This window comes from Eriocheir sinensis, chromosome 21 (assembly GCF_024679095.1).
Source record: "Eriocheir sinensis breed Jianghai 21 chromosome 21, ASM2467909v1, whole genome shotgun sequence".
Lineage (NCBI taxonomy): Eukaryota > Metazoa > Arthropoda > Malacostraca > Decapoda > Varunidae > Eriocheir > Eriocheir sinensis.
The window spans coordinates 8,369,893-8,394,622 of record NC_066529.1 but is presented as its reverse complement, the minus strand read 5'-3'; the positions used below and the strand labels follow the sequence as shown (position 1 = coordinate 8,394,622).

At 44.3% G+C, this 24,730-nt stretch overlaps 1 pseudogene; it reads left to right on the top strand.

Annotated features, from left to right (window-relative positions):
* The first annotated feature begins 635 nt into the window (after positions 1 to 635).
* LOC127001613 (facilitated trehalose transporter Tret1-like) overlaps positions 636 to 24,730 on the top strand; it is a 24,328-nt pseudogene continuing 233 nt past the window's right edge.

Sequence of the window (24,730 nt, the reverse complement as noted above, 5' to 3'; positions counted from 1 at the left end):
GTGGTACCAGTGTTAATATTGAATTTCCTGGCGTTTAGGAGGTTGGAAGACTATTTTTATCAGCCATGTCAATCCTCTTCGCTCTTTGATCATTTGCCACGATGTCATGTATATTCTCCCTCCATCTTTAGAAAGTTGCGATGAATCCATCTTCCTCTTTTTTCTAACTGAGATAGAATAGAATGAATATAGAAAGATGCGAAAAGTGAGAGAATAACTAGAGATGAGAGAAGTAACAGGACAAGGGAATAGGTGAGAAAATGTACGTGTGGTGGTATCCAGTACCCAGTATAGGATGACAAATGATGGCCCTTGATAAAAACTGTTTATTTCGTCACTATAAAAGTTTTGGAGACACAAGGAGTGGTCGTTTCAAATTTATTTAGTCCTTTCTGATACCCGAATCTCGTAATAAATTAGTCATGGTATGAAAACTAATCTGCTCCTTCAGTTGCTTGAGGAATGATGGGGATACATTGTAATTGATGGTCGAGTCACCTGGAACTAGCGAGCATAATCACATACTTGTCATAGCATTTTGCTGGACACCTGCCAGCTGTACAAAATGCTGGACACCTGCCAGCTGTACAGTAGTCATGGCATACTGCTTACAACCACTGCCAACGGTGCCATACACTCTCCGGAAGTGTGGGAGCCAGGATGCCCGCTCCCTTAATTTGCGCAGCGTTGGTGGGCGGGAGCCAGTGCCAGTGGCGGGGTGTGGGTTCCCTGTTCTCGTGCGGCCAGTGTTCGCCGCGCATCTCCAACGAGTGGCTTCTCTCTGCTGCAACTTCACACATGTGCAGGTGACACACTGCCCTGCCACGGTGCTGCTCCCACCAACTCATCTCTCTCACCTCCTCACACATCCCTAAAATAACCTTGTTGCTAATATTTTACTTCACGAGTTGTACCCCCACCCCTGTCATTACTTTATTGACGTTGTACTAACACAGAGGAGGAATCGCCCGCACAGAAGTCTTTGTAGCGACTCACGGGTGTTGCGTGATGTGTATGTGTTCCACGTATCATATGGTGAATAATATAGCGATGGCTGCTCAAGAATTCGTATACTTAGCAGCTCCGAGATGTTGGCTGTGTGTACAGTGCCAAACTGCTGCCGGCTCCACCCTCCCCATTGTTACTACTTGTATCACTACCATCCGCGGCAGCATAAAGAAAAATTACTACTAATGCTACTGCTACTACTACGGCGGTAACAACAACAATATCGATAAAACAAAACAAAGCAACACAATACAACAACAACAACAACAACAACTACTACTGCTACTACTACTACTACTACTACTATCAATACCACCTCCAGCATATTAACTGCATAAAAAAGGAAAAATGAATTAATAATGAGCACACACACACACACGTACAGCGCCATCAGACTATGATGAATTACACACACACACACACACACACACACACACACACACACACACACATCAAGTCATGAGCCAGTAAGAGATAAATATCCATCTGTGCTGAGCTAACCGTGTAAAATTTTCAAGTACCGCGGTGTTACTCCGGCACTGTGAAAGTATGACAAGGGGGCGCGGCGGGGAGGAGAAGGTGAAAGAGATAAAGTGAACGAGAAGGGAGGAGGGCTGTGAGGGTTACTGTAGCGGACTGACATTTCCATTGACCTAACCAACCTCCACCGCCTGTATTGATCAGATAATTCTCAGAAAGGGCACGTGCATGTTTTATTGCCTCTCCCCGGATATACTGCCACTGGTTTTGACTTGCGCGAAGATACGTAGGATTGGATAGCTCAGTGTTGCCAGACTGAATTAAGCATAATCTGACCAAATCTGACAAAAAATCTGTAGAAATCTGTAACCCATAAGGAAAACTTCTTAGGAAAAAAATGTTAATAATAATGAAATTTTATTATCTCTCGAGTAGCTCCACATAAACAGGACAAAGGGTATTTAGTTCGTTTTAACACAAAACAAGCATTTTTAATGAAAGCAAATAAGGAAGTGTAGCCCATACAGGCGACGTCACACGGGAGAATGTAGAAATGAAAGCAAAAATATTCTTCAGATTCTTCACTATCCATTTTTAGTTGTCTGAAACATGCAAAAAGCTTATTTTACTGACATGCCAATATGCAGCCATAATCTCAAAATAATTGAAGGTGTGCATGCAGTGATGAACCAAAATTGACCAAATCCATCAAATTTAGAAGAGAGAGTTAATTTCCCCAGTTGCAAATTATGAATAAACCTTAGTGAGAGATGGTGGCAGTCATGTTCCACACCCACTCATGGGTTTAAGTTATCAATCAACACGTGCACCACATTATGGCCAACTACTCTATCCAGTGCCCAGTCCATAAAAGTTCAGAAAAAAACAAGTGCTAGGAAGCATCCCTGCCGTCATCTCATGTTTTAGGTTACATGCATAAGATAAGAAATTACTCATCTTTTAACTAGGCTTAAGACTGGTAGAGCCTGACGTCCCAAATTCTTTACCATACTAATCTCCGATAATCCTGACTGCCTTCCTTTTCACTTCCTTCCTAACCTTCTGCTTCCTTCTGCCCATTACCTGCCACTCACCAACCACCTGCCTGTCATCCTATTTCCTCCCGCGTCACTGTATCTCCCACCACATCCTCACAGAAAGGGATACACAGAAAGGGGGCAAACACACAAAAACTATACAAAAACACGGAGCTAAACTCAATCTGTACTCACTCTGGGTCTGGCACCGTCTGTGTTTACAGTTACACGTTCTTGAGCTCGGTCTTGATCTTGATCTTGTAGCCTCTTTATTAAAAAATACTCAAATTTTGCGTGCCCTCTTCAACGGCACATAAAACATTGTGCTCTTTATTCTAGAAAATATATATATTTTTTTTCGATCAATTTTAAGCTTCTATGACCAGATACACGGATAACGCATTAAGTGAGGAAAATATCTGTAGATTTTGCCCATTAAAAAAAAAAATCTGAAAATCTGAAACGAGGTCTGAAATCTGTAGAACCTCAGATAAATCTGCAAATCTGGCAACACTGCCCGATAGCTATACAGTGCACCGAAGAATGTGTGTGTGTGTGTGTGTGTGTGTGTGTGTGTGTGAGAGAGAGAGAGAGAGAGAGAGAGAGAGAGAGAGAGAGAGAGAGAGAGAGAGAGAGAGAGAGAGAGAGAGAGAGAGAGAGAGAGAGAGAGAGAGAGAGAGAGAGAGAGAGAGAGAGAGAGAGAGAGAGAGAGAGAGAGAGAGAGAGAGAGAGAGAGAGAGAGAGAGAGAGAGAGAGAGAGAGATTTACATAGATTTACATAGAAAAGCAGACCACACAGACCCCATGGTCCAGACTAGGTGGTCTGTCCTTAAACCTAAGTGATTCTACATTAATCAGACGGCTCCAAAACTTTGCATTTCAACTCTAGTTAATATTAAGTTGAAGGAAGTGTCGGTCGAGCTTGTTGTTAAAGGAGTCAATCGTGTTACACTGGACCACTGAAGTTGGGAGCTTATTCCATTCATGCGCTACAACGTTGGTGAAGAAATTGGTACAGTCTGAATTTACTTGCCTATATTTAAGTTTTGTGCAGGCAAGTGTTTATATTGGCACCATCTTTACTTTTCAGCATTTTCCATTTTAGACCCCTAGTTGCATAATATAAATTGTTGGGGGTGTGTTGGAGGGTCATGCGACGCCGATCAAGCACAGTTTTTTGTGCTATTAACACTTGTTTTGTCTCCTTTCTTAAAAATCGGTGTTACGTTAGCCTTCTTCCAATCCGAAGGGACGATGCCTTGTCGCAAGGACTTTATTGAATACGGTTGTGAGGGAGGAGAGTATTTCGCTCTTTGTTTCTTTAAGCAGTATAGGATATACTCTGTCAGGTCCGGGACTTTTATTTGATTTAAGGGATTGGAGAGCTTTGAGGACTTTATCGGTAGTTATTACATGCTCGAGATTTAGGTTAGTACTGTTGTCGTCGCTGGTGTTGGTGGTAGTGGTGGGAAGACTACTAGGGCCGCTTTCACAGTCATTTTATTTGTTTTGATCGTTACCGATGGCGGCGATCGCCGCTATTGTATTTCCACGTGAAACTGGCCGATGGGGTAGTGGCGGCTGCGGGGTTAGCCTTTCCACCACCTTGCCACACGCTCTCAACACCTCTCGCTTCCTCTGCAGCCGCCACTACCCCATAGGCCAGTTTCACGTGGAAAACTATAGCATCGATCACCGCCCTTGGTAACGATCAAAACAAACAAAACGACTGTGAAAGCGGCCCCTAGTATTAAACACCGAGGAAAAGTAATTGTTTAATAAGTTCGCAACGTGTTGGCTGTCAGTCACTACATATACCAGGTTTACTTAAAGGTCCAGTTCCACGTCTGATCGCCTTCCTATTGTTTATATAACTGAAGAAGGATTTCGGATTATTTTTACAGTGTGTGTAAGTGTGTGTGTGTGTGTGTGTGTGTGTGTGTGAGAGAGAGAGAGAGAGAGAGAGAGAGAGAGAGAGAGAGAGAGAGAGAGAGAGAGAGAGAGAGAGAGAGAGAGAGAGAGAGAGAGAGAGAGAGAGAGAGAGAGAGAGAGAGAGAGAGAGAGAGAGAGAGAGAGAGAGAGAGAGATTTACATAGATTTACATAGAAAATCAGACCACACAGACCCCATGGTCCAGACTTGGTGGTCTGTCCTTAAACCTAAGTGATTTTACATTAATCAGAAGACTCCAAAACGTTGCATTTCTACTCTAGTTGATATTAAGTTGAAGGAAGTGACGGTCGAGCTTATTTTTGAAGGAGTCAATCGTGTTACACTGGACCACTGACGGTGGAAGCTTATTCCAGTCTCGCACTACAACGTTGGTGAAGAAAAATTTGGTGCAGTCTGAATTTACTTGTCTACATCTGAGTTTTACGCCATTGTTCCTCGTGCGCAAAGTGTCATCGATCATAAACAATGTTGATCTGTCTACATTCGTGAAACCATTAAGTATTTTAAAACATTCGATCAGTTTTCCTCGGAGGCGACGTTTCTCAAGAGAGAACATGTTAAGGGTAGAAAGCCTTTCTTCGTAGGATTTGTTGCGCAAGGAAGGGATCATTTTCGTTGCCCGACGCTGAACACCTTCTAATTTAGCAATATCCTTTGCATGGTGGGGAGACCAAAACTGTACCGCATATTCCAAGTGGGGTCTGACTAAACTGTTGTAGAGCGTGAGTATTACATCTTTATTCTTGAATACAAAGTTTCTTTTAATGAAGCCCAACATTCTGTTCGCTTTATTTGCTGCATCGATGCATTGCTGTGAGAATTTGAGGTTTGACGCGATTTTGACCCCCAAGTCTTTGACGCATTGAACGCTTTTGAGTTTAACGCCGCGCATTTCGTATTCGAACTTCTTATTCCTCGTTCCAACTTGAAGGACCTGGCACTTGTCTACGTTAAAGGGCATCTCCCATCTATCTGACCAAGCTGAAATTTTGTGCAAATCCTCTTGGAGGCTTTGCCTGTCTTCGTCAGTGAGAACCGAGTTGCCAATCTTTGTGTCGTCTGCAAATTTACTAATGCGGTTATTGAGTCCAACATCCACGTCGTTGATGTAATTAATGAAGAGCACTGGGCCAAGGACCGAGCCCTGAGGGACGCCACTAGTGACAGGCGCCCACTCTGAGTTAAATCCGTCGATCACTACTCTTTGTTGTCTGTTGCTCAACCAATTCGCGATCCATTGGTTGACTTGACCGTCAATACCTATTTGCTTTAATTTGTAAAGTAATTTATGATGCGGGACTTTATCAAACGCTTTCTGGAAATCAAGATAGACTACGTCCAGTGATTTGGTTACGTCATAAACAGTGAAGAGGTCGTTATAAAAGGTTAATAGGTTTGATAGGCAGGATCTTTTGTTTCGGAAGCCATGTTGTGAGTCCCCAATCAATGAGTGGCTTTCAAGGTAATTCACAATTTTGTCTCTAATTATGCCCTCAAGTATCTTACCTACAACCGAAGTTAGACTAATGGGCCTGTAATTACCTGGTACTTTTTTGTCTCCTTTCTTGAAAATCGGTGTCACGTTAGCCTTTTTCCAATCTGAAGGGACGATGCCTTGTCGCAAGGATATATTGAATACGGTTGTGAGGGAGGAGAGTATTTCGCTCTTTGTTTCTTTCAGCAGAGTTGGATATACTTTGTCAGGTCCAGGACTTTTATTTGTTTTAAGTGAATGGAGAGCTTTAAGGACTTCATCGGTTGTTATTTCAAAATTAGGCAATGCATGCTCGAGATTTACAATAGTACTGGTGTTGGTGGTAGCGAGAGGAAGACTGTTAGTATTAGACACCGAGGAAAAGTAATTGTTTAAGAGGTTTGCAATGTGTTGGCTGTCAGTCACTAGTGCACCGTCGCTGTTTGTTAAAGGTCCAATACCACTTTTGATCGCCTTTCTGTTGTTTATGTAACTGAAGAAAGATTTCGGATTATTTTTACAGTTGGCTGCAATATTTTCTTCGTATCTACGCTTTGCCTGACCTACTAGTCTTTTTTTTACTCGTCGCCTGGCATCATTATAAAGTCTAATGTTTTCGGGCGTGCTTTGTTCTTTCTTTAACCTGTAAAACAATTTTCTCTCATTGACTGATTGTTTAATTTCGCTATTAAACCACGGTGGGCTTTTATTAGTGTTAATTCGCTTCTCGCACAAGGGGACGAATGTGTTCTGCTGAGTGAGTAAGTGATTTTTAAGGCTTAGCCAGGCTTCCTCTACGTTGCCGTCATCTGATAGTTGTATTTCTGTTAGTTTTTGTCGGATTTCTACGAAGTTAGCTCTTTTGAAATTGGGCACCTTTACTTTATTTTCAGTCACTGATGATTGAGCTTTAATGTCGACGCGCACTGATTTATGATCGCAAGAACCGAGGTGTTCTCCTACCGTGACACTACTGACTAGGTTATCTTGGGTTGTTATAACAAGGTCGAGTATATTATTTTGTCGAGTTGGCTCAGAAACCATTTGGCTTAGATAATTTTCTTCTAGAAATTCGATCATTCTATGTGACTCGCCTTCTGTACCTGACAGTGTCGCCCAGTCGATATGGGGAGGTTAAAGTCTCCTAATATCAGTGAGTCGCTGTTATTAAGTGACTGCCTTAAGACGCTGTACATTTCAAGGTCGTCATCGAGTGATTGCCCGGGAGGTCTGTAGGTGACAGATATATTTAAGTTGACTTTTGCAATGTTTACTCGCACGCACAAATGTTCAACGTTACTGTTTCCCGGTGTTTTGTCAGTGGGTTGCAAATAGCTTTTGACATAAAGGGCGACGCCACCGCCTCTACGGTTTACACGATCTTTGTTGAAGAGTCTGTAGCCATCTATGTTGTATTCGGAACTTAAATCAATATTTGTGGTGTCGATAAATGTTTCGGTTATAGCAATTATGTCAAAATTTTCTGTTAAAGCAAGACATCTCAGTTCATCAAATTTGTTTCTTAGGCTACGCGCATTGAAACTAAGGATTTTTAAGTTATCTAGAGGCTTGGTAATAGAGGTGGTGGTACTTGCGGGATCACGGTTACGGGTTTGTTGTGATGCACGGCGTCTATTTACACGGGCGGGGTGGAGGGACGTGGCCGTGACTCGTTTTTTGTTCGGATGACACGCACTGCTTCGTTGAGGAGCCTTCCGAGTCTGGCTGCCCCGATGGGAGAAAGGTGCAATCCGTCCCTGTGAAAGAGCTCATTTTGTCCATAGAAATTGTCCCATGCGTTTAGGAACTCCACGTCAAGCTCCCTACAAAGAGTCTGTAAGCGGTTGTTTAGGCTGAAGGCCTTACTGAAAAAGTCGCTCTCCGCCCAAGTCCGTGGTAGAACTCCTGAAATCAAAATGTTAGGGGATTTAGTCTTATACTGCTGGATGAGCCTACGGTACTTCTCCAGGAGTTCCTCAGACCGGGTCGTGGTGACGTCGTTCGTACCTGTGTGAATAACAATTGTACCTGTGTGAATAAGGTGAGAGAAACAAAGGCTAGTTCCATGATAAGAACGAAGAAATGAAAGGATGATAAGGTCAAAGGAGATAAAAAAGGAAGAAGGGAGAGCTAGAGAAGAAAGAAGAAAAGTAAGGAAGTAAGGGAAATGTGAGCGGACAACTAATTAAGGCTCAACAACTCAACAAGAAATTACTTATCACTTAAATTTTGACTTTATTGTTTTCTGAATGGGACAGGGATGAACTTACTGTCCTTCACTATCTCAACTCGGTATAACCATCCAGGATATCTACGCTCAATTCTCCGTCAACTCACAGCTTCTCCACTAAACGCGCGCGCGCGCGTGTGTGTGTGTGTGTGTGTGTGTGTGTGTGTGTGTGTGTGTGTGTGTGTGTTTATGGGCTTGTGCGTGTGCGTGTGCCTGCGTGTGCGTCATGTTTTGTCACCTTGCAAAGGCCAAGGCGTTGTGCGCTGGGCCGGTGCGTGTTGTAGCGGCGGCGGGACGGACAGGTGGGCGAGGTACAGATGTGTCTGAGGGGCATCTGTGCAGGGCTGCTGAGTGGTGCCTGATTGTCGGCCACACCTGACAGGAAGCTCGTCCTTGCTCATCATAAGTTCACCGGGCCAGATGACAGTCACGTGACCTGTCACCTGTCTTGCGTACCCTGCCCCTCATGCACGTGAACAGGCACACACGTGATCAGTGCCAGGGCGAGCCTTTCACAGATGGAATGTCTGTGGCTTAGATAATGTAGCCTTGAACAATTGTCTCCTGCCTTTTGAAAGAAAGTTGTTCTTAAACATAATTTTATGCTTCGAGCAAATGCTATCAAGAAACCCATAAATACATATGACCCCCTCGGCTTGCACCAGTACATCTCCTTGTCCTCGCCGCACGAACCCTCGCCAGGAAGTTCATCATGAATAGCTGGGCTGTGACGTGGAGCCGCTTTGCCCCCATCCGGGAATGTTGATCTGCCTATACCCGTCACCAGCCGAGGACGTCGTTCAGTTGGCGTCCGTTCACCACCAAGCACATATTACCGCCCCGGGTGCCACAGTCCAGCCCCGCTGCCACGCTCGCTGCACTCACGACTCAGGAAGTCATTGTGTCACAGGCAACGCCATGGCGGTCGGTAACTACTGTGAAGGTACGGGACAACGACACTGTTCATCTCTGGAAACTAGGTCGTGTATTTAGTGTCTGTACCTTTCTATTTGGTGGGGTGAGACAGTGCGATGAGAGAGTTCAATGGCCACCGGTCTCTCTCCATATCGCTCTTGTATTCTGTGCTTCCTGCCTTTTACTTGTTTACTCCCTCGTTGAGTACTAAATGGATAATATATTTTATTTATTTCCAACCGTATACAAATGCAGTTCAAAAACAGGGATTTATTCAACAGTTCTCTTGAGCCTCGTTAACCCTTTGCTTGGGGCCGAATGCTGATCTGCCTGTACCCGTCACCAGCCGAGGACGTCGTTCATTTGGGGTCCGTTCACCACCAAGCACATGTTACCGCCCCGGGTGCCAACATTCAACATGCTTTCACTACTATAGCTTGACGACGCCAGTATTTTCAGAACTGTTTCTTACTTCAAAAAACTCCTTCGCGTACCGTTTAGGTACACGTACCCTAGATTAAGAAACATTGGAGACACTTGTTGCTACCTAGGTACGCACTGGCTGCCTTTCATATATAGAGACCGCTCACGAGACGAGACAGTAGTTGGTGGGAGCACCAGCTTGTGGCCTACACACTCCTCGCCTCTGGGCTCGGAGCTTTGCAGCGGCGCCCTACTGGCCTTGGGGAAGGTGAGACCAGAGTGTTAGGTTCAGGGTAGTGGGGCTATCTTCTGAGGTTCACGTATCAATGTTACGTCGACAAAAGTTGATAGATAAGGGTGACAGTTGTTGCCTTTATGTGATGCTCAGGGAAAGTTAGGTTAGGACTGGCGACGCGGCATCTTCCGTCACGTAGCCTTCAATCTAGACGGCGGGAAGGCTCCGCCGCATCACCACAGACGGTGCTGAAACGCGGGGCCGGGAAGGTGAGGCTGTGTGTGGCGAGGCCCAGGTGGCGCACGCTCACGTTGTTACCTGCTTCGTTGTGTTGCCCCGTGGTAGTCGTCGACCCCCCCTCCCCCCAACCCCGCTTCCCTGTGTCTCTACGTAGTCGTTGTTGCCTTTCGTAGTTTTTCCGCGGTTGTCTTCAGACTCGTGTCTCACTGAGGTCGTCTCCCCCCCTCCCCGTCGTGTCTCCCCGTGGTCGTCTTGCCCCCCTCCCCGTCGTGTCTCCCCGTGGTCGTCTCCCCTACACTCCCCGTTGTTTCTCCCCGTGGTCGTCTTGCCCCCCTCCCCGTCGTGTCTCCCCGTGGTCGTCTCCCCCACACTCCCCGTTGTCACTCCCCGTGGTCGTCTTGCCCCCCTCCCCGTCGTGTCTCCCCGTGGTCGTCTCCCCCACACTCCCCGTCGTGTCTCCCCGTGGTCGTCTTGCCCCTCCTCGTGTCTCCCCGTGGTAGTCTTGCCCCCCTCCCCGTCGTGTCTCCCCGTGGTCGTCTCCCCCACACTCCCCGTCGTGTCTCCCCGTGGTCGTCTTGCCCCCCTCCCCGTCGTGTCTTCCCGTGGTCGTCTTGCCCCCTCCCGTCGTGTCTCCCCGTGGTCGTCTTGCCCCCTCCCCGTCGTGTCTCCCCGTGGTCGTCTTGCCCCCCTCTCCGTCGTGTCTTACTGTGGTCGTCGTCGCCTCCACTGGTTTCCCATTGTTGTCGTCGCCCCCTTGTTGACACCCGGTAAAGATCGTCCCGTTGCTTTCACGCTGGTCAGCCACTTAAACAAACCCTTATCTCTCCCCCCGATCTAAACCTAGGACTAGATTATCTCGGAGTGGTGGGTCCTCCTGTCCTCTTTGTTTATACGAGCAGCGGATCTTGGGTAAAAAAGGTGCAGTCTAGGCTGCCTCTTCCTAAAACAAATCTCTCCGAATGAAATACACGAAGACGAGGCTCTCCCGCGTCTAGGCTATCACGCAACCCTGCCTTAATCCCTCTACTTGTAAGAAATTTAGTGTACTGTACTGTATTTCCTCCCGTGAATTTTTGTTGTACTATAAATTTTGTTGCAGAACTTATTATGTTGAGAGAGGAGACAAAGAAACGCATCCTTCATATCAAAATATTTATCCCCGCCCCTACAAGCCGGTTGCTGGACCTCCCCTTATCTCTTGGCGGGTCACGGTCGGGCGATGATTCAATAGTCTGGGTTGGAGTGTGGCGCAGTGGAAATCTAGATCTGAATTGGGATCACTAGACCACCATGAATAGAAGAATATGTTAATGAAATAATCGTGTTCTGTTTATCTGTAGCAATGATGTTCGGTAATCTGGCAATTCGTCTTTCTGAGATGTCCCTTTCCCATTTCTGTGCTTATCGGTGTTTACAGTCTGCCTACCAGCCTGTTTGCTTTCGTATTCATTGTGCATTTATTATTCATTCATGCTTTTTAATCTTCCCTGTTCATTTCTTTTGCTATTGTTATTTTAGCATTACTGCGTATCCAAACTTTAGCTTAATGTCTCTGAAAAAATGATGTATGAGGCGTTCCTTTGTGTGTCCTGCAGCGAGACGGTCCATTATGACGGACAAGAAAACAAGCACGGCGGAGGACCCCCGGGCGATGGAGCTGGGCCCGATGGAGCAAGCGACGACCCAACCTGAACACTCGGACGTCAACGGAGGCTCGACGGAGGAGCAGCGGATCAGGCTCACCACGCCCACACCGACGCACGCTAAGGTACTGTCCACCTTCACCACTGTCACCCTCGGAAGGCGCTCGGATGCACCCTGGAGACAGGTCTATTGCAACCACGGCGGGACGCGGGGTGTGAGGGACGCGGGGGAGGGGGGCGAGGATGTCATTGATGTGAAGGGTAGCAAAGTATAACACTCAGAGTTGTGCGTAAGAACCATTAGAGACTCGTCATCCAGATAAACCCGGTGTCTTCATCAACCAGTCTGAGTTTAAATGTCAGTCACTCTGCATTTGTTTCTTGGCCAGGCGTCAGTGTATCCTTCTCTTTTAGTTTGTATTTATATATCAACTAATGTGTCGGTTCGTTTTTTCTTCTGCATGTTTATTTGTTTGTGTTGTGAATTTTTTTTTTTACCGCACACTCATCAGCCGAATTTGGTAACACAATGATGACACCATGACCTCGTGAGTGATGCACGTCAAGCCTGGGTGTCTGGGTATGGCCGGGCTCCGCACGGGTCCCCCCCGGGGGGAGTGTTTGACCCAAGGTTTGTCCTACATCTCGGTAGAGGACGCTGCTTTTTACGTTTCTTTTTTATGCGCCTCCGTCCTCATCCTCCCTTCATAATGAAAATGTATGACATACTTCTCACGCAAGAGCAAGTTCTAGAAACTTCATATGTGGAGTTAACTACTCTTGTATATCTTGGTGCATGGGCAGAGTTATAGGCAATGTTTACATCATAAAAAGTTGCATCAAGTGGAAGGACAGCGAGTCGACGTTATTATATTATAGTATGACTCGCCATTCAAAGGGACATTATTGTGTATGGGCTCTTCCGCACACCGTTCACACTAGGAGCGTCGTCAGTTAGAGTTCCGACAAAGTAAGGCCACGTACACACATTAAGAGTCCTGAACGGCGAGTCAGATAGTTAAGACTCGCTTAGAATCGAATCGACGACTCCTTTTTCCAGTATAGAAGACTGGTCGAGGACAGAACAAAGTGGGAAAAAGCCCACATTACGCCTCTACTCATTAAAGGACATAATTAAGAGTAGGAAACCTAAAGACAAAATCAAATTTAGTTCTAATGGTGTAAGCGCAGCCTTAGCCCCTGATATAAGCAAATGGCGGTCTCTTCTCAGGCCTGTTTCACTTTACCCTTCTTCGGATGTTTCACTTTGCCGGTCTCAATGTTTGGATGAAAGGGTAACATGCACGTTGTTTAGCACCACTCGCGTCACCGCTACAAACAAAAGCTGTCAGACATTGGCGAGGTGTGCGAACGAGCTTCATGACCCCCCCCCCCCCCTCCTTCCTCACTCCCAGCCTAAGTATGGACTCATCTCCACGTTGGTTAGCACAGCGCTGGTCAGACAGAGTGAGAAGGGGGCAACATCTCCGTGTCTCGCATGTTATCCACGGCTCAGTTACGCGCTAAGTCTAATCGTACATCTCTGCCCTAATCTCTTCTGCTACATGTAATTTCTCTCCACTCTTCTTGTCTCCTACTCCCACATCTCGCTCAGTTGCCGCTATTTATCCATATAACCATCTATCTGTATCTTCACTTAAACATATGTCTCTCATTCTAACTATCTACGAGTATCTGTATTTATCTGCTTATTCATCTATCTACCTCTTCATCTAAGTTCATATGTATTTATTTATATTCATCCATTTGTATGAACTGGCCGTCCTTGCGGGTAAGGTCTGGGACGGTGTTGCTGCCTGATGTCACTTGGGAAACAGTTCAGACAGAGTGTGGGTAAGAGGAAGTGGCGTCATTGCGTGGTGTCGGTGAGGCGGGGGACGCACGGGGGTTCATCTGTGGGAGCAGAAGCGGGGTGGGTGGTGTTGCATCAGTACCAGACACTTGCATAATGCCGTGTGTTTTGCGTTATAGTGTAGGCACTTTTGTCAGGGGTACTGCACACACACACACACACACACACACACACACACACACACACACCGCTCAATAGCGCCTCTCACCTGACAGACTGAGGTTCTAGTCGCGCTGAGACTACTATAATTTTTTTTCGCTGACCGGAGTGATTACTGTCCCTCGTCGAGCAAGGGCGATGGGGTGTGTGGTATGTTAGTCAGTGAATGATAATCAAATGCAGGAGCTAAACGGTGGCCTTTATCCTTGGCAGCAGTGCAACGACTACAACTTGCGAGTGTTGTTGTGTAATGCCTCTCCTACGCACATTTTTCCTCTCTCCTCGTCCTGTCCACTGATGGAGGCCACTCACCCCGCGCCGCCCCTCCTGCCAAAGATAGTGCCAAGAGGAGGTAGCAACACGTCCCTCCGCTTCACCCAAGAATTTTTGTCATTTTCTTCCCGCAGTGCTCACGTTACTTGCCTGTTTCACCTAATACTTTCAATAATAATAATAATAGTAGTAATAATAATAATAATAATAATAATAATAATAATAATAATAATAATAATAATAATAATAATAATAATAATACAGAGGATGCGAAACCGAGTGGTCACATATATAAATTACTTAGTCGAGTGGTCATATATAAATTACTTAGTCGAGTGGTCACATATAAATTACTTAGTCGAGTGGTCATATATAAATTACTTAGTCGAGTGGTCATATATAAATTACTTAGTCGAGTGGTCACATATAAATTACTTAGTCGAGTGGTCATATATAAATTACTTAGTCGAGTGGTCATATATAAATTACTTAGTCGAGTGGTCATATATAAATTACTTAGTCGAGTGGTCATATATAAATTACTTAGTCGAGGGGTCATATATAAATTACTTAGTCGAGTGGTCATATATAAATTACTTAGTGTTCTTTTATTCACGCTACACAAAACAGACCAATAGCGAACGAGACAAACACACAACCAAACAACCAAACAGGGAATGCCAGAACACCGTACTCTAAAAACTAACGATACATAACCACTCATACCCAGTAGTTATACATATACATTTTCAGAGGCGTCTTCATATAAATTATAGGGACTCCTTGGAAATGTGCGCAAATTGGTGGTGAAAATGTCAAAGAAAAAAAGGTGTTCTCGTAAAGCATATTAATTATTCCTAAGATGCCAAGGAAAGGTATTAAGTGCGCGTGATTGGTCCGCACAAGTGTTCTGATCTGATGCCACTTAAAAGCATCCTAAAGTGGAGTATAAATAGTTAATATTCACTAGCCAGAGAGTTGATAGTATTTCTTTTTGCCGGGAGAGAAACACCCTAACATAAGACGGAAAAGTAAAGGCAATGGGAAAGGCCTTGTCTAATTCATCGTGATCAACTTACAGGCACCTGCGAGTCAAGGGTTGTTGATATTGGCCAGGCAGAGAGTTGACACTATTTCTTTTTGCCGGAAGAGAAACACACTAACGCCAGACACCCTGCCTCGTCAAACTCATTCGCCTCAGCCTATCAAAATCTATCTTTCCTTCCTGCTGGAAGTAAGCCTTCATACAGCCTGTGCCTAAGAAGGGTGACCGTTCCAATCCCTCAAATTACCGCCCTATAGCTTTACTTTCCTGTATATCTAAAGCTTTTGAATCAATCTTTAACCGAAAGATTCAAAAGCACCTTTCCACTTTTGACCTATCTGATTGCCAGAATAGGTTCCGCAAGGGGCGTTCTACTTGCGATCTTCTTGCTCTCTTAACTGACTCTTGGTCATCCTCTCTTAGCTGTTTCGGTAAAACTTTCTCAGCTGCGCTAGACATATCGAAAGCTTTCGAAAGAGTCTGACACAAATCTTTGCTTTCTAAACTTGCCCTCTTTTGGATTCTATCCTTCTCTCTGTTCCTTTATCTCCAGCTTCCTTTCCGGCCGTTCTATCTCTGCTGTGGTAGATGGTCACTGTTCTTCCCCTAAACCTATCAACATTGATGTCCCACAGGGCTCTGTCCTATCACCCACTCTCTTCCTGTTATTCATCAATGATCTTTCCATAACAAACTGTCCTATCCAAACATACGCTGACGACTCCACTCTGCATTATTCAACTTCTTTCAACAGAAGACCCTCTCAACAGAAATTGCAAGACTCCAGAGTGGAGGCTGCAGAACGCTTAACCTCAGACCTTGCTACCATTTCCGATTGGGGTAAAAGGACCCTTGTGTCCTTCAATGCCTCAAAAACTCAATTTCTCCGCCTATCCACTCAACACAATCTTCCAAATATCTATCCCCTGTTCGTCGACAACACTCAGCTGTCACCTTCTTCTACACTAAACATCCTTGGTCTATCCTTAGCTCAAAATCTCAACTGGAAACTTCACATCTCTTCTCTTACTAAATCAGCTTCCTCGAGGTTGGGCGTTCTGTATCGTCTCCGCCAGTTCTTCTCCCCCGCACAGTTGCTTCCCATATATAACGGTCCTTGTCTGTCCTCGTATGAAATATGCATCTCACGTGTGGGGGGGGCTCCACTCACGCAGCTCTCTTGGACAGAGTAGAATTGCCTCATCAGCTCTCTTCCTCTTACTGCCAGTCTTCTACCTCTTAAATTCCGCCGCCACGTTGCATCTCTTTCTATCTTCTATCGATATTTTCATGCTGACTGCTCTTCTGAACTTGCTAACTGCATGCCTCCCCCCCCCCTCCCGTGGCCCCGGCGCACACGACTTTCAACTCAAGCTCATCCCTATACTGCCCAAACCCCTTATGCAAGACTTAACCAGCATCTTCATTCTTTCATCCCCTTCACTGGTAAACACTGGAACAGCCTTCCTTCGTCTGTATTTCCTCCTACCTATGACTTGGTCTCTTTCAAGAAGAATGTATCATGACACCTCTCCATCCGAAATTGACCTCTCTTTTGCCCACTCTTTACTTTTTTCTTTGTGGGAGCAACGACTAGCGGGCTTTTATTTTCAACAATTTCTTTTTGTTGCCCTTGAATTGCTTCCTGTGCTGAAAAAACAAGAAAAAGACAGAAAGGTAAAGTCATTAGGAAAACGATTTGTCTATCTTATCGTAATACAATGATAGCCACCTGCGAGTCAGGAGTTGTTGATATTGGCCAGGCAGAGAGTTTATAGTATCTCTTTTCTAACATCCGACAGATAAGGGGATGTACATGAGAGCTCGGAAGACTAGTTATATGTCCGAGCTTGGGTGTTTTCTCTCTTTCTCCTTTTCCTTGGCTTCTGAGCACATGCCTGATAGACTACGCGAGATGGGAAGACAAACTATGCATGAGTTAAGATTATTCGCTCCTTTCATCCATTTAAAGGCACCTGCAGGATAAATGTCTTTCCCAACGTCCTCCACTGCTCTCATGTAAGTTTACGCCATTAAGCTCCGGCAAAGGTTTCAATTTAGTCTTTCCATCTGATTTCCGTGTGTCTGTCTGCCTTGACTTAAGATTTCTTGGTTGCCAGTATGTCCTGTAGTAGATTAATTATGGCTTTGATGATGATAATAATGATGATGATGATGATGCCACAGAGTTTCGGAGCCACCCTATTTTGTACGCGTCATTCCATTTAGTACTCACGTCAGAGGGAAACCGATTACTGTGGAAAACTGAGCTAAGAAATAAGAACAATCAGTCATCAAATTGAAATCATGAAAAAAATCTCTGCAGTCTTTCTTAACTATTTCAGTATAACAACTCAGCTCAATATTTTCCCTCCCTCGAGTTGTTATTATTGTCTTGATAGGAGCACTGGGTCAGTATTCTCACATCAACTATTTCCAAGGGTCGCAAAGATCAATCGAGCTCTAATGAGTGTGTTTTTAGGTTCACGGTAACGAAGAAGAGTCAAACTACAAGAAATGCCACAAAGCTACCCATGGAAATGCCCAAACCGCCTAGGAAAGCCTGAGTCAAATATGTGTGCTTGGCCGCCGAAATGTTTAAGAATACGACCCCTGATCATCGGGAAGGTGCGTAGAGATCGGCGAACAGGAGGAAAGTAGGGCCGCGGAGAGAGGGAAGCAGGTGATGGTGGTGCTGGGTGTGAAGTGGGCGGACATCGGCAAGTGGTGGTATCCTTGTCATCCTTCCCTTCCTCACTCACTCTCCCGCACTCACTCCTCCTATCCCAGCCTTCCTCCCGCATTTCCCTAGATCTCCTACATCCTCCCTCTCACCCTTTCCTCCCTTACCCTTCCGCATTCTTCCATCCTCTACTTCCTGACTCATTCCCTCCCTCACTCCCTCCCACTCGCCCTTGTTCCCATTCTCCCGCAGCCTCCGTCGGGTGAACCTGAAATTATGACCAGAGAGTGTTATTATGAAGTAGTCGTGCGGGTTCAGCTACAGCCGGATTAAGCCAGTGTCCGTTGACGCCGTTTGGGGGGACTTGAGAGACGAGGAATGGGACCCGATGCGAAGGGGGTGCACATTGTAACCTTTCGAACAGTGGGGGCGGGGGCGGGGGTGTTGGTGGGGGCAGAATAACCTATAGTCCACACATTTTTATCTATATATCACAAAGTATTCACCCCCTCAAAAAGAAAAAGAAAGGCAGAAAAAAAATCTCAGCTTCCCTCTATTATGACAGGGTTCAAGGGGTGGGTTAGGGGGAAGGGGAAAGGGGAGAGGGAAGACGGTTGTTCTGTAGTAATTATTTAGGGTGTGAAGGGCGTGAAGATCATGTTGTTTGGGTTTTAAAGGCGACTTCCTACTCTCGCTCCACATGAAAAGAGGGAAGAGAGAAGGTGGAAGGTGCTCATGACTGCAAATTTGTCTGTCGTGACGTGTGTGTGTGTGTGTGTGTGTGTGTGTGTGTGTGTGTGTGTGTTACAGTTTACTTGTGATTGCTTAAGTTAGTAAAGGCGTGTGCAAAGGGACTTATTAGCGATTTACAAACTGGTCGCGGGCAGATTGTGGAAAGCTGTAGAGGAGTTCTGGGTTAAGGGACGCTTGGGACTTTGGGAGGCGGCGTTATTTGATGTCATTGTCAAGAGAAAAGAGTCTGGTGTTGGTGATGGGGGCTGGGCGGGGGGCGGGAGAGGATGCAAGGGTAATTTCGGTTAGTCGTAGGGGCCGGGTGGCTCTGTGGCCCTGGTGCTTGAAGATAATAACATGGTGGGTGACATGACTGCAGAGCGAGGCTTTATTGAAGGATCAAGGAAATCATTAAAACTCGGCTTAATCAAGAAAAACAAACAGCAAGGACAAAACCACTACCAAACACACACACACACACACACACACACACACACACACACACACACGAATCCCTACTAAGTGACACAAAAGCTGTTTGTATCATTATTTTTTTTCTGCCTTTGACCTTGTCCCTCAAATTCTTGGTTCCGTCAGGCAACGCACTGCTGTCCTTGTTGCCTCACGACCCACATTCAAGTTATTAGCTGCTGCTTCCTACAAGCCTTAACTGGTTTAAACTGGACTAGACGTATTATTACATTTTGCTTTCATGTGGTTTTAAATGTAAGAGGTAACATTTTCATCACATGTGCGCACTCATAAGCAAGGAATGTCACGTCAATACTACAACTACTACTACTACTATTACTACTACTACTACTACTACTACTACTAATAATAATAATAATAATAATAATAATCTTTATTTCAGCAAAAAAGAGTGCCATATACAACTGTATTAGAAATAAATTTAGTAGTAAAAACATATAAGCCCGTAAGACCATACAAACCAGCATCCCAAACAATATAAAAAATTACAGCAAATATTAAGGCAATTCAATCATTGTAAGCTAAGCTAAAAAAGGTAATGACCATAAAATATAGGTAAAAACAGTACAACTGAATTTTAAATAAAATGAATATATGTAAAAAAAAGAAGTAGAATGGCTATAAAGGAGTAAGAACACTGCTCCGAACACTTGCACGTTGAGTCCGACCAGTGTTGCCATATATTACCCATTAATTTCGCATCACTGTTGTTCAAAGACATGACTAGATCATTAGAAGACACACTCTATTTTGAAGCTTCTTTCATTTTTATTGATGTACCTTTTTTGAAAACTTACGGCAGTGGACGCCTGAAATATTTTTTCACCGTAGCTGCCCGATGAATTTACACATGAATTCAATTGGTTTAAGTAAGAAAACCTGCAAGTTTCATCCAATTTGACCTAATAGTTTTAACGCAAAGATTCATTTGAAAAAAAAAGATCGTTTGAACTGAATGTTTAGTGAATAATACTGAAATTACGTATCGCAGTATGGCATTGTGACTGCGGCCTTTTACTTATCATATTAAATACTAAAGCTCCAATGTTTCATTTTTTGCTTTTTTTTTGCCTTGGCTGGAAAAAATGCATTTTTTTCACCAATGTTTTCCTAAAAAAAAAAAATCATGAAAAAATACAAAACATTTTTTCATATGTTGCACCTTGGAAAACCTTCTACCATTCCTCTATCCTGACATAGCTTCCAAATTTTGATTGCTTGAATCTCAGTAATTTCAATATTATCGCCGAAAGTGCAATAAACTACGTTTTGAGAAAAAAGACTTTTAATGTTGAGGAATGTTTTTTCGTGCTTATTGGGGTATGTAATGTAGACATGGAGATGCCATAATGTCTTATTAGCTATTAATATTTATTGCTATTTATTGTATTCGATTGGAATGGTATCTGGTCCCCTTCTGCGTTAGGGTCTCGCAGAATGTAATCACACTCTTATGGAGTGTCAGGAGATGCCACGTCTCTCTTTGGTGCCAAGTTTTTGCATTTAAATCCCCCTGGGTCGTAGTCATCACCACTGACTTTCTCCTCCTTCTTTTCTTGTCCTGTGGCGTTGTTCGGCGAATCTTCTGGATCTGAAGTCTCTGTAGAGTCCTCTTGGATGCTCCGAAGCCTCACTGTGAGTGAGGGAGGGCGAGAGGGTCTGTGTGAGTTGCCGATATTACGATAAAATATTGTTTTACGGAATATGATAGAAAATAAAATAGAACACAACACATTTGGAGTGAACAACGTCTATTGAGACTTCTCTTGGTCTCGAGAGACTGGTCCAAGGGCTCGCGGAAAGAGGGCGTTGGCGAGCTGTGTCTCCAGTATCCGCGGCAGGAGCTGTGGCGTGGACGCTGTGTACGATAATCCATCATTAATGTTTTTGTTCTTGAATATAATATGCAGCAAAATTATCGATATTTTGCTCTTTAGTAGAGATCATGGGCTCAGGCTGAAGGTATATATATATATATATAATATATATATATATATATATATATATATATATATATATATATATATATATATATATATATATATATATATATATATATATATATATATATATATATATATATATATATATATATATATATATATATATATATATATATATATATATATATATATATATATATATATATATATATATATATATATATATATATATATATATATATATATATATATATATATATATATATATATATATATATATATATATATATATATATATATATATATATATATATATATATATATATATATATATGTCTCTCTCTCTCTATATATATATATATATATATATATATATATATATAATTAAATGTATGTGCGTATGGATTGACAGATGAAAGATTTAATGAGTGTGTTTGAGTATGATTGTTGCCTTTATTGTTGGTTAAATTCCTCGCCAGTTTGAGCTGTATTCAGATGAGGCTCGTCTCTTAAAATATTGATCTATTCAAAATCTATGTATTGGCTCATCAATCCATCACTTGGGTATGAAAGTGGTTCACTGCAGCCATTGTGCTGTCATGCAATATTTGACTGACCCATCTGCTTAATCCATTGATTGATATTCAAAGCGAGGATGGAAGTAGAATCAACAGAAGGACACCTATATGCCATCAGAGGTGTATGTGCATGCCTGTCCCCGTCCTTAGATACTCATCATAGGTGTTGGCACTTGTTATATTTGCCTCAGACTGAGAATGGACTTGACGCAAGGAGGAGCTAGGCACTGTACCGTCGATCATGAAGAGCTCACGGTCCTGCTCCTGCTGCTGGCCAGCCATCAGTCCCTTCTACAGGCAGGTGAGATTCAGCCTCGGAGGTGCCACAAGGTCGAGTGTGTGCTATACGTGCCCTCGCTAGGCGTGACCTGACTCTGGTGTTGGTGTTTCAGGGCAGCATGTCCCTCGTAAGCTGTCTGGCGGCGCTCTCTACCGGCATGATCCACGCCTACCCCGCCGGTTCCCTGACGCGCTGGGAGGAGGCGGGCTTGTACCTTCACCACCGCCCAAACCACGTGGTTCGGTGAGTCCCGCCAGTGGTCATGGACCAGCTAAGGACGTTGGAGGCAGGCCACGGCGCAGGAATGTGTGTGTGTGTGTGTGTGTGTGTGTGTCTGTATATATATATATATATATATATATATATATATATATATATATATATATCTATATATATATATATATATATATATGTCTATCTATCTATCTATCTATCTGTCTATCTATCTATCTATCTATCTATCTATCTATCTATCTATCTATCTATCTATCTATCTATCTCTATCTATCTTTATAAATAGATTGAATGATAGATAGATAGATATATATATATATATATATATATATATATATATATATATATATATATATATATATATATATATATATATATATATATATATATATATATATATATATATATATATATATATATATATATATATATATATATATATATATATATATATATATATATATATATATATATATATATATATATATATATATATATATATATATATATAGGGAAGAGGAGGATTTCCAGAAAAATCATGGCATTTCAACTCACTAAGAAGTTTCTTTGAAACGATGTGTCGTTATGCAGCGTGTCAGGTGTGAAGAACGAGTGTTGTGTCGCAGCGTCCACGCCCATGGTGGTGTGTATGAGCATGTGGCGGTGCGTGTGGTGTGTGGTTTAGCGTCCGCGCCCATGACTCCATGTAAAAATATGGTGTGAGCGAGTGTTGTGTTTCAGCATCCACGCCCATGGTGGTGTCGGTGGTGATGAGCATAGTGGCCGGCGTGGTGGTGGAGCGCCTCGGGGTACGCTTGTGTCTGGCCATCGGCTCGCCTGTCCTCGGCCTCACCTGGGTCATGATAGGCCAGGCGACGGAGTTCAGTGTCCTCCTCGTCGCCCGCATCATTCAAGGCCTCGTAGGTGAGCATCTCTTCCTCTTTCTGATATGCAAAAGTCTCTTATACGGCAAGGTACTGACTGGTTACGACTTTTCCAAAAAAACTGAACTCATCATTTGCTACTTATCAACCTTTCTGATAATATGTCGAAATATATACCAAAATCATGGTCATTGCTATCCATTTTTTTTCTTCACACGGAGTAGGTTAGATGGGGCGAGGTGGTCAGGTGTGTTACGGTGCGGTGCTGTGTTGTGACACCTCCCCTCCCTGTTACAGCCTCGGTGTACATGGTGGTGATCACGGTCTACCCAGTGGAGGTGAGTCAAGTCCGCTGGCGGGGCATCATGATGGGCGTGTCCGAGGCTATGGTGATGCTGGGCGCCTTCCTCACCTACTTGGGCGGTCTCATTCTTCTTCCCGCGCCACTCGCCTACGTCTTCGCCATCATCCTCGTCCCCCAGCTCATTTTGTTCTTCTTCCTGCGGGAGTCTCCTCTGTGGTTGGCGCGGCATGACCGCGAGGCTGACGTCGTGGACTCCCTCATGTGCCTACGAGCTCATGACTCCGACATCAAACCTGAATTGGAGCACATCAAGACCAGCGTCTACACCGAGAGAATAGTCAAGCCTGCCGCGACGGAACAACTGCTGCTGCTCAGGAAACCCATCTACCTGAGGCCACTCATCCTTTGCATTCTAATTTTACTCTTTAATGAGGTGTCGGTGGAGTACGCATTCCTCACCGACACCGTCATGATGTTCCGCATGGCGGGCTCCAGCCTTGACCCGTACTTGTAAGCGCGGTGGTGATGGGCGCGGCTCGCTTCTTGCCTTGCTTCCTGTCTTGGGCGTTGATAGAGCGACCACCTCGCCGCCTCTGTTGTCTATCTGCATGGCAATTTCGGCAGCTTCCTGGCCACCCTTGGGGCGTTCCTGTGGGTGTGGTCAGGCTCGAGCAAGGGGCTCCCCACACCTGGGCTGGGTGCCTTGCGTGCCTCTCTGTATTCACCTGGCCTTCGGGATAGGAGTCGGTCCCACTTCATGGACAATGGTGGCGGAGTTACTCCCATCACAGGTGAGGAACGTTGGTGCAGGCATCATCAACTCCTGCTTCAGTTTGTTCCTGTTCCTGGTGGGTCTGAGCTTCCCCTTTGCCGTGGAGGCCATCGGGGTGGGCGGCGTGTTCATCACTTACTCCCTGTGCTCGCTGTGTGGAGTCATTTTCGTGATCTCCTGTCTGCCCGAGACGCGAGGCAGGTCCTTCACCGAGATCCAGACCAACTTTGGCGCCTCAGAAAAGACTCCTAATGTAATATAAGGGTAGCCATACTTTTTAAATATTTTGGGAAGCACATAGAAGAGAATTACTATACTATGAGTCATAGTGTTGAGTCAGCTGAATGGCTTGTGAATGAATGAGTGAAAAAAAGTGAACGAAACTCTGTTGATGCTCATCTTATGTGTAATCAAGCTGGGATTAATAATCAATTATTATCTTGCTTTGAGGCCTCGGGACGACTTATTCATGGTTCCAGATCAAATCAGCTGCAATACTTTCCCACTGCCACCCCCCCCCCCTCCCCCTAGGGAACCGTCCTTTTCAACCACTGCCTGGCGAGGGGGCTTGGTAATGGCTTGGTGCCGTCAAGCCGACATATATCATAAGCACGGAATTGTATTCATGATGCTGCTTACTATTAAGTTTTCTATGTTTTTTTCCTTTTGTACACGTCTGTCTGAATGCAAACCTGACTGAGATTTTAGATTGTACAGTGACATGCAACATTACAATGGACATGAGTAGGAAATGTTTCCACCATAGGGCAGGTGAATTAAAACATGTCTGTAACTCTCCCTGAATCTGCTTACATTACTTTCTGACCGCATCCCTGAAGC